This window comes from Orycteropus afer, unplaced genomic scaffold (genome assembly GCF_000298275.1).
Source record: "Orycteropus afer afer isolate SDZICR_OR568_19922 unplaced genomic scaffold, OryAfe1.0 scaffold00007, whole genome shotgun sequence".
In the NCBI taxonomy this organism is placed as follows: domain Eukaryota; kingdom Metazoa; phylum Chordata; class Mammalia; order Tubulidentata; family Orycteropodidae; genus Orycteropus; species Orycteropus afer.
The window spans coordinates 11,087,888-11,099,637 of NW_006921594.1; positions in this window are offsets into that span (position 1 = coordinate 11,087,888).

An 11,750-nucleotide genomic window follows, 5' to 3' on the forward strand; every position below is an offset into this window, starting at 1 on the left:
GAATGTACCAAAGTTTGGTTATCCATTCCTCAGTTGTTGGACATCTAGGTTGTTTCCAAGTTTTGGCTATTGTAAATAGTGCTGCGATGAACATCGGCGTTCTTTGCTTAAATTTTTAATCACCTGTTTAATCTCTTCTTAACATATTAAGTATTAAAAAAAACCCACTGCTTTTAAGTCAGATCCAACTCTTAGCGATCCCTCCTTGGGTTTCCGAGATGGTATCACTATGGAAGTAGATTGCCCAACCTTGCTTCGGAGGAGTGGCTAGTGGGTTTGAACCACCAGCCTTCTTGTTAGCAGTCAAATACCTCAGGCACTGTGCCACCAGAGCTCACTTATTTTATATTTTGATTGCAGTCATTTTAATATATCAAGTCTTAGTATGTCTGTGCAGTGTATTGTTTCAGCAGGCTCTCACTATTGGTTTCTTGCTTCTTCACATAATATTTTATTATTTTTGTTGTGAGATCATACTTATTGGGACTTTACCTGTGGGAATTCTGTAAGGTCTGGTTTCAGGGTACATTCTCCATAGAGGATAGAGGGTTTATAGTTATAAAAGTATAGGCAAAACAGGACTTCTTTAAATTATGTTGACTTTGGATTTTGTGGGTCATTCAGGAGTGTAAAAGCAGCCCTAAAACTCACATGAGTGAGAAAGGAGTGGCTTCTGATTGCAGAGTGCTGAGGAAACATCTTTTACTCAGAATCAAAGCCAAGAGGAGAACGTTTTTTGCCATCTCCCTTTGCAGGTTGGACCTTTTTGTCAGCCTCACCAAGAGCATAGCCTGCATTCTGCAATTGTCTGAATCCTCACTTTCCTCCCACAGCAAGCTCAAGACCTTTCCTCCCGACTCATGACAAACTACTGAAACCAAACCCTGGCTTACTAGCAATGGGAAAAATACCCTTAAGACAGCTATTGATTTCACATCTGGCTTAGCCTCTTTGGATTAGTGTTTCCAGTTTACTGTTATCTTCTGACATTTCCCTTCTAGTTACTACAGCTCAGCTATTCTTTGATGTTTTATCCAGAATGTAAAAGTGTTAAATTGGGTTTCAGAATATGTAGTCTGCCTTATTGCTGGAAACGCACATTCTGAGCATTTAAAATACAACCAATTCTCAGTGGTATTGGAAGCAATATTGCTTGGATATTGGTGAGTAGTCAGAAAGGATGTCACTTGGCTTGTGGTGGACTGAAGGGCAGCAGTATTCCCATGCATCCAAGGCCCAGTCCAACTCATTGATCCCCAGGACAAAGGGTAAGGCCGTAATGATGTGAGACTCCTGGGAGAGATTGCTTTGCTTTCAGAAATTCCTTAATTTTCCTCATTTTCTTAATTTTGATCTTTCCTATTCTTAACTGGTATTATCCACTCTTAATTTAATAATTTTCCAAAGGAAATTCAACATTGAGGATATGTATAGCCCAGTTTGTGAACACTAGTCTCTTACATATTTTGATTATTCTTTTCATATGTATTTCTATTCACAAGAGTATAAACCAGGTTTCCAAGGGTGAAAGTGCTACAGTTGCACTGGAATTTGTTTTGTAAAGTAGCTTTATGTATTTATTCTGGTCCTCAGTAGGAGATTCCTGATGCTCACATGTTCTCTTCTGAGAATATCATATGCAGATATATTGGCAGCTTCTTCCATTCACTGTCTGTCAATGTTCTGTTAACTGTCTGTTCTCAATGCCATTGATGGTGCTAGTGATATAGTTGACAAACTATCACGAGATTCGTTAATAATGTTATTTTGGAAAGAATTGCTCAACAGTAACTTTTATATGACCATTGATTTTTTATAGAGTTTAAGACATTACAGAAAGAAATTTGGATGCTCCCTCATCAGCTTCCCAATATTAACCCTGCCCAACATTCATCTTGAACTGGGCATTAACTGGGAGAGAGGAAGAAAAAGAAAGTAAAAAAAGAGAATAAGTCAAGACTTCTCCAGCATTTCTTGCATATAGACATACCTCTTTTTATTGTGCCTCGCTTTGCTGTGCTTTGCAGATAGTGTATTTTTCATTAATTGAATGTTTGTGGCAACCCAGTGTCATTCAGCACCATTTTTTCTCAACTCATGTGCTCATCTTGTGTCTCTGTGTCAAATTTTGGTTAACTCAGTATTTCAACTTTTTCATAATGTTATTGCACTCTTAATAGACTACAGTATAGTGTAAACATCACTTTTATATGCACTGGGAAACCAAAAAAAATTATGTGACTCACTTCATTGCAATATTCGCTTTATTGTAGTGGTCTCATGCTGAAATTAATTACTCAATTTATCTTGAGTAATTTTATCCTCTCAAAGGTCAGACAAAGATAATATGCTCTAACATTAGCCAGAATCCATTGCTGTTCAGTTGATTCCTGCTTGCACAGACAGAGTAGAATAACCCTTTAGCATTTCCAATGCTGTAAATCTTAACAGAAGCAGACTGTCACATCTTTCTTCCCTGGAGCAGCTGGTAGGTTTAAATTGCCAACCTTTAAGTTAGCAGCTAAATGCTTAACCACTGCACCACCAGGACTCCATGTAATTCATTGTTTTCAGGTGCCATGGGTTGGTTCTGACTCATAGCAACCCCATGTATAACAGGACAAAACACTGCCTGGTCCTGATGCTGTGTTTGAGCCTGTTGGTGTAGCCATTGTGTCAGTCTATCTTGTTGAGGGTTTTCTTCTTTTTACTGACCTTCTACCAAGCATAATTTCCTTCCGCAGGGTCTGGTCCCTCCTGATAACATGGTCAAAGTATGTGAGACAAAGTCTCACCATTCTTGCTTCTGTGGGGCATTCTGGCTATACTTCTTCTAAGACGGATTTGTTTGTTCTTCACCAAACACAGTAATTCAAAGGCATCAATTCATTTTCAGTCTTCCTATTCATTGTCCATTCATTTGTATGCACTTGAGATGATTGAAAATACCATGGCTTGGGTCACGTACATTTTAGTCCTTAAAGTGACATCTTCGCTCTTTTGCTCAAAGTGACACTTTAAAGAAATCTTTTGCAGCAAGTTTGGCCAATGCAATACATTTTTTGGTATCTTGACTGGTACTTCCATGGGCATTAATTGTGAATCCAAGGAAAATGAAATTCTTGACAACTTCAATCTTTTCTCTGTTTATCATGATGCTGTTTATTGGTCCAGTGTGAGAATTTGTGTTTTAATTGAGGTGCAATCTATACTGAAACCTGTAGTCTCTGATCTTCATCAGTAAATGCTTTAAGTTGTCTTCACTTTCAGAAAGCAATGTTGTGTCATCTGCATATTGCAGGTTGGAGAATTTCTCCAACCCTGATGTCATGTTCTGCTTCATTTATTCCAGCTTCTTGGATTATTTCCTCAGCATGCAGAATGAATAAGTATGGTGAATGGATACAACCCTACCACACCTTTCCTGATTTTAGGCCATTGAGTATCTCCTTGTTTTGTTTGAAAGATTGCCTCTTGGTCTCTGTACACGTTCCTCATTAGCACAATTAACTTCTGGAATTCCCATTCTTTGAAATGTTACCCGTAATTTGTTATGATCCACATAGTTGGATGTCTTTGTGTAGTCAATAAAACACAGGTAAACATCTTTCTGGTATTCTTTGCTTTCAGCCAAGACCCATCTGACATCAGCAATGATATCCTTCATTCCACATCCTCTTCTGAATCCAGCTTGAATTTCTGGCAGTTCTCTGTCTATGCACTGCTGCAACTATTTTGAATTATCGTCAGTAAAACTTTATGTGTGTGTGATTATTAATGACATAGTTCAATCATTGCCACATTCTGTTGGATCATGTTTCTTTGGAATGGGAAAGAATAGAAATCTCTTCCTGTCAGTTGACTAGGTAGCTGTCTTCAGAGTTTCTTGGTATAGATGATTGAGCACCTCCAGCTCTGCATCTGTTTGATGAAACATTTCAATTAGTCTGTCAATTCTTGGAGCCTTGTTTTTCACCAATTCCTTCACTGCGGCTTCAGCTTCTTCCTTCAGTACCATTGATTCTTGATCATGTTGTTGTTGTTGTTATGTGCCGTCAAGTCGGACCTGACTCATAGCGACCCCTCCTTGGGTTTCCGAGGCAGTATCATACGGAAGCAGATTGCCCCATCTTCCTTCCGAGGAGTGGCTGGTGGGTTTGAACCGCCAGCCCTCTGGTTAGCAGTCAAGTGCCTTAGCCACTACGCTACCAGAGCTCCCTCTTGATCATAATGGTTGAACATCAACCAGTTCTTTTTAGTACAGTGACCCTGTGTGTTCCTTTAATCCTCTCTTGATGGTTCCTGTGCCATTCAATATTTTGCCCATAAAATCCTTTAATATCTCAACTTCAGTTCTTTTAGCTTGAGAAATGCCAAGAGTGTTCTTTCATTTTGGTTTTCTAGCTCCAAGTCTTTGCACATTTCATTACAATACTTTGCTTTGTCTTCTTGACCTGCCCTCTGAAATCTCTGTTCAGCTCTTATATTTCATCATTGCTTACATTTTCTTTAGCTTCTCTACTTCTAGAGCAACATCAAGATTTATGGAGAAAAGATTGAGGTTGTCAAGGATTTCATTTTACTTGTATCCACAATCAAAAACCATGGAAGCAGCAGTCAAGAAATCAGGCAATATATTGCATTGAGCAAATCTACTGCAAAAGATCTCTTTAGAGTCTTAAAAAGAAAAGATGCCACTTTGAAGATAAGGCATGTCTGACTCAATCCATGAAATTTTCAGTAGCCTCATATGCATGTGAAATTGGAAAAATGGATAAGGAAGTCCACAGAGGAATTAATGCATTTAAATTATGGTGTTGGCAAAGACTACTGAAAATCCCATGGACTGCCATAAGAATGAGCAAATATGTCTTGGAAGAAGTACAGCTAGAATTCTCCTTAGAAGCGAGAATGGCCAGACTTCATCTCACATACTTTGATCATGTTGTCAAAAGGGACCAGTCCCTGGGGAAGGACATCATGCTTGGTATAGTAGAGGGTCAGCACAAAAGAGGAAGACCCTCAATGAGGTGGACTGACACACTGGCTGCAAAGATGGGCTTCAGGCATGGCAACAATTGTGAGGACGGCAGGCAGGACCAGGAGTGCTTCACTCTGTTGTACGTAGGGTTGCTATGGTTTGAAACCAACTCTGTGACACCTAACAAGCACGACATTTTCTGGAGCAGGTTTTAAAGTCTCTTCTGACATCCATTTTGTTTTTTTCTTCCTGTCCTGTCTTTTTAGTGACTTTTTACTTTCTTCATGTGTAATATCTTTGATTTGATCATTAGTGTTCAATGTGTCAAATCTATTTCTGAGACAGTCTCTAAATTTAAGTGAAATACACTCCTTTGGACTTGTTTTAATTTTCTTAGCTTCAACTTGTATTTGCATATGAACAATTTTTAGAGTCTACTCCACAATTGGCTCCTGGCCTTGCTCTGACTAATAATTGACATTCTCCATCATCTCTTTCCACAGATGTACTTGATTAGATTCCTGTGTATTCCATCTGGTGAGGTCCACTTGTACAGTCACTGTTTAGGTTGTTGAAAAAAGATATTTGTAGTGAAAAAGTCTTGCAAAATTCTATCATGCTTTGACATCGTCATTTCTATCACCAAGGCCCTATTTTCCAACTACTGACGTTTCTTCTGTTTCCAACTTTCACATTCCAATAACAAGTAATTATCAATGCATTTGATTGCATAATTAATCAATTTCAGACTGAAGAAGTTGATAGAATCTTCAGTTTCTTTATCTTTGGCTTTAGTGGTTATTAATGAGTCTTCCTTGTATGCTTATGGATGTTATCCTATCACTGACATCATTGTACTTCAGAAGAGATCTAGAACTGTTCTTTTTGACAATATATCCAGCACCATTCCTCTTCAATTTGTCATTCCCAACATAGTAGACCATATAACTGTCTGATTCAAGATGGCCAATACTAGTTCCTTTCAGTTCACTGATTCGTAAGATATTAATCTTTACACATTCCGTTTCGTTTTTCACAACTTTGAATTTTCCTAACTTCACACATTAATACATTTCATGTTCCGATTATTAATGGATGTTTGCAGCTCTTTCTTCTCATCTTGAGCTGTGCCACATCAGCAAATGAAGGGCCTGAAAACTTTACTCCATTCACTTCGTTTAGGTTGACTCTACTCTGAGGAGGCAGCTCTTTCCTAGTTGTATTTTGAGTGCCTTCCAGCCTTAATCCTAATTTTTTAGTGGGTTTATATTTCAATTCTTTTCAGGGAAAGAAAACAGAATTCTGAATAGCTGTGGAGAAAGAGAAAAACAAGCACCTGTATAAGACTAGATTCTTTTCTCAGGATCCACACGTTCCACTCTGTCTTGTTCTACTGAAATGCTTCCTTCTCGATTCAGAGCCCTAATTCCTAGTCACAATAGAAGAAATGGCAGAATGAGGTGGGTGTTGTTGTTGTTGTTAATGTGCCGTCGAGTTGGACACGACTCATAATGACCCCTCCTTGGGTTTCTGAGGCGGTATCAGTACGGAAGTAGATTGCCCAACCTTCCTTCCTAGGAGTGGCTGGTGGGTTTGAACCGCCAGCCTTCTGGTTAGCAGTCAAGTGCCTTAGGCACTATGCTACCAGAGCTCCTATGAGGTGGATAGAAGGATGTTAATAAATAAAAGCACAAATTGCCTGTTCTCATTTCCACCAAGAAAATGAAGTTTTAGCCCAATTTTTCACTTTCTTCATTTCTTTATAACCCTAACTGTTCCCACTAAGGCAGATTTTGTGATCAAGAGGCCTAGCACCTAACATCTACTGAGTAAAATTAGGTCTCTAACTTACGTTTACTTAAGGCCTCAGAGTATCTGCTGTTATTGTTGTTAGATGCTGGCAAGTTGCTTTTGAGTCGTAGCCACCTTATGGCTAACAGAAGAAAACACTGCCCCACCACGTACTGTGCCATCCTCACAATTGTTGCTGTGTTTGAGCTCATCGGTGCACTGTGTCAATCCATCTTGTTGAGGGTCTTCCTCTTTTTCACTGACCTTCTGCTTTGCCAAGCATGATGTCCTTCTCCAGGGACTGGTCTCCCTGATAACATGTCCAAAATAGGTGGGAAGAAATCTCACCATCCTCACTTCTAAGGGCATTCTGGCTGTGCTTCATCCAAGATGTAGTTATTCATTCTCCTGGCAGTACATGGTCTTTTGAATATTGTTTTCCAACACCATGATTCAAATGCAATTTTTCTTCCATCTTCTTTATTCATTGTCTAGCTTTCACATGTTTGGGAGGGAGTTGAAAAGACCATGGCCTGGGCCAGGTGCAGTTTAGTCTTCAAAGTGACAAATTTTCTTTTTAACACTCTAAAAAGGTCTTTTGCCTCAGATTTGCCCAATGCAATAAGTTGTTTGATTTTTCAACTGCTACTTCCATGGGTGTTGATTTTGGATCCAAGTAAAATGAAATCAGGATTGGTTTAAGGAGCACTAGTGGTGTAGGAGGGAGCTCTGGTGGTGTAGTGCCTAAAGCATTTGACTGCTAACCAGAAGGCTGGCAGTTCAAACCCACCACTCCTCAGAAGGAAGGTTGGGCAATCTACTTCCACAGTGATACATCTCAGAAGCCCAAGGAGGGGTCACTATGAGTCTAATCCGACTCGACAGCAGTGAGTTTTTTTTTAGTGGTGTAGTGGTTAAGTGCTCAACTGCTAACCAAAAAGGTCATCAGTTCTAACCCATCAGCCACTCTGTCAACCTGCTTTCATAAAAATTACAGCCTTGAAAACTCTATGGGTAATTCTACTCTGTGGAGAAAATATTGAATTGTCAAGGATTTTAAGAGTCTCTGAAAAAGGAAGTAAATCTGAGTTATCTTTGGTTTTACTTTTTGTTTTTAATCTGAAAAATCAATGTAGTCTTTATAGGAGGCAGTATGACATTTCCCTTATTCTACTGCTTTCATAGTCTGTGACAAATTTCTCAGGGTTTTTTTTAAGGAAGAATTCCAATTCTGGTAGATACCATTAGTGCATAAAATCAAAGCATGTCTGTGGAGGTAGACATAAGCAGAACTTGGTTAGAGAAAAATCACTTGTATGACTGCAAATGTATATGAATTCTGCAAGGTGTGAGGAAGTAGTTATAAAAGATGTTATATTTTAAGCCTAGATATGTGGGTGTGCACCCATCTTGACTAGGCTTAAAATTAACTACAGTCTTGAAGCTCTAACTTGTCTATGTACACGGGAAATCTATTACAGAAAAAAATATTAAGTACCAAACTTTTACCCAAGTAATCCTTCCACTTTTGCTGCTACTTTGGAACATATTGTTGTTGTTGTTAGTTGCCATCTAATCGATTCTGACTCATAGTGAGCCCACGTGTGTAGAATAGAACTGCTCCATAGGGTTTTTAAGGCTGTGACCTTTAGAAAGTACATCAACAGGCTTGTCTCCTGAGATGCCTCCGGATAAGTTTGAACCGTCAACCTTTTGGCTAGTATCTCAGAGCTTAACCCTTAGTGTCATTTAGGAGCGTATAGAAAGCCTTACTTATTCCAATATCAAGGAAATAGGGGCTAAAGAAAGAAATATTTGTCCATCTAGGAAATATTGTGATTTTACTGGTACCCTATTTATAAAAAAGACATGATGACCACTAATGTATTGCCCTAGGAAGTTTTAACAAAATATCCTTATTATATTTATTTAATCACTGACATCAAAATTGTTTTTGTTTGCAACCCATGGCTATTATTTTAGAGCTATACATGAGATCATTCTCTGCTGCCTACTCTTTGGTTCTATTTCTGAAGGATCTAAAACACTTGATATAGCAAACGAGAGGAAGAGAAAGCCCTCCTAGCACAGAATAATGTACTCCAAGCTCATCTTGTCTAAACAACTTTCACACAGAACTTTGGAAAGCATTGGCTCAAGACTGGATCTTTCCCAAGAAATACTGCTATACTGAATTCCTTTCCTATATTATTTGCATCAGTTGCATTACATCTTTTGGGGCACTTTCAAATCATTTTATATCATAGAAAGAACAGTACGGTGTAAACAAATACAATTCCATTCCTTACTAAGCCTAAAAAATAACTCAGCAGTCCCACCAGAATGAATTATTCTATTTCTAATTTTTTCAGACAGCAAGAATGAGCCTTTTAATCTTAATAGCGTGTTAAGAAATTGAAAAAACAAAAAAAACAAGAAAACCCCTTACTTATTTTCCATACCATAAAGTTATCAAGTAAGACTGATTATATTGTTTATCAGACAGCATTTTCTCTAAGTGATGCTAAAGGTCAAGTTGAACACTTGAAAAAATTATATAACCTCTTTTTACATTTCTGTTTCCTAAATAGTGGAACCATTATGGCTTCGAAAGGAAAAACTATTACGATGGTAAAGGTAATCAGCAAACAGATATTTTATTGTAAGAAAATAGTCTAAATGATGTGGGAGAAATCTAGATGGATAATTCATTTTAACAAACATTTATAGGTAAAGCACACTGATATTCTTGTTGTTAAGGACTTCTCAGTTCATTGGGGGAAGGAGAACTTGTAAATAAATAAAAATACCTGCAATTCAAGAAGGAAACAAACCCTACTAACAAGGTTTGAACAAATGTCTAAAAGAAATTATTGGGGAAAAAAAGAAACTATTTAGAGAGGAGAAAAATAATGAGCTAATGGCATATGCTGATTTCTCTTTAAAATAGAATTATTTAATCTGTTAAGTTTAAAAGTCTGTTAATTCTTTCTACAGGAAAATGCTATCAAAGATGTTCCAAGCATTCAAAAAAAAAAAACTTTTTTAACTTTCAAGAAAATGTTACCAGTAATTCATTCTATACAATATTTTGATGAATTTTCTAATGTAAACAACCAAGAACTATATTTTGATATCGTATAAATGGCAAATAAATTTATAAATTAAGTGTCTGTTAACTACCATCCTATGAATTTAAAATTACTCGGAGAATTGGAATTCATTGGACTAGGGCTTATCACCTTTGAAAATTCTGGGACTTGCTACTATGAATTACATTATAAATATATGGTAAGTTAAACCATTTAAAAAGAGCTAAAATTATATTCATTGTCTATAACACAATCTTTGTTACTGAAGAATGTTTAATTTAGCTTCACAAAGAAGACAATATAGGGCACACATTCAGTATTTTTAATATGATTTCTCATCTTTATAGTACTTCTAAAATACAGCCAAAATCAGGAACAAATTGTTAAATTCACTATTTTGATTTCTACCATTTCCTCAACAGGTCACGTTCGCACATTGTGCTGTGAGCAGTTGCCCCTGTGAGGTGTTTCCCTAAATAAAGTTGCACCAATTTTATAAACACTAGTGGGCCTTTTGGAGAATGAATCTTTCAGAATTATATGGTTTCTCATGGGATTTGCTCTCCTTCGTGCTTATTTCTTCTTTTTTCTGGTTTGAGGAATCTGTTCAGTGGTATGTTTGTTAGATCAGCTGGTCCTTGCCACTGCAGTGATTACAAAGTCATGCAAACAGATGGAGAAGTTTAATTCTCAGTGACAAAAGGGTTCCATAGCAACATTTGAATGAAATATATGTCTACTCACATTTACTGGGCTGCTGTTGTTGCAAACCAAACATATACATAAAAGTAATCTATAGAGGGGCAGTTAATACACACTGCTCATCCAGTGCCTGAAAACCTGTTCTCTTTTTCAGTGGAGAATATTTTCTGCTTTATTTCAGAAATATCCTGTGTGTGTGTTGTGCAAGTATGAATGTGTGTGTGTGTGTGTATTTAGCAGGTCAGATGACTTCTGACAAGCTTTTATAAACTTTATTTGTAAGTCGAGTCACATTAAAAAATATTTTTACCCCTATTTTTGTAAGTATAAGTGAATCTTCTAGAAAGCATGTTTCAGGTTTTAGATTCTGTATTCAGCAGGAGTGAGAGGGGTGTGAAAGTGTGATTCCATGAGGCCTGGGCTGTTGCAGGAAGAGCTGGTGCTAAATATATCACAGTGGGATCCAGGCGGGAACATCAGAAACCTGGTGAGGATCAGGATAAAAATAACAGTACTTTTAAGCTGCCTTTATCTGGACAAGAATCAACCTCAAACTCAATGAGTGCGTTCTCACCAAACTCTGTGTGTTGTTGTTGTTAGGTGCCATCGAGTCGGTTTTGATTCATAGCGACCCTGTGTACCACACAGCGAGTCACTGCCTCGTGCTGCACTGTCCTCATAAGCTGGGCTTGAGCCCACTGTTGCAGCCACGGTGGTAGTCCATCTCGATGAGAGTCTCTTCCTTTTCCACCGACGCTCTACTTTACCAAGCATGATTTCCTGCTCCAGGGGTCAGCCTGCCACACGCCCAAAGTAACCACTGTATATGTTGTTGTTGTTGTTATGTGCCGTCAAGTCGTCTCCAACATGTAGCGACCTCTCCTTGGGTTTCTGAGGCAGTTATCACTACGGAAGTAGATTGCCCAACCTTCTTTCCGAGGAGTGGCTGGTGGGTTTGAACCGCCAGCCTTCTGGTTAGCAGTCAATGCCTTAGGCATAATAGTGATAGCGCAACACTCTAAGATCCTGAACTACTTCTTAAAGTATGGAAAAAGTATAATTAAACTGTGTATAGTATATATATATATTGTTGTTGTTGTTATTTGCCGTCGAGTCGGCCCCGACTCATAGCAACCCCTCCTTGGGTTTCCGAGGCAGTATCACTACGGAAGTAGGATTGCCCA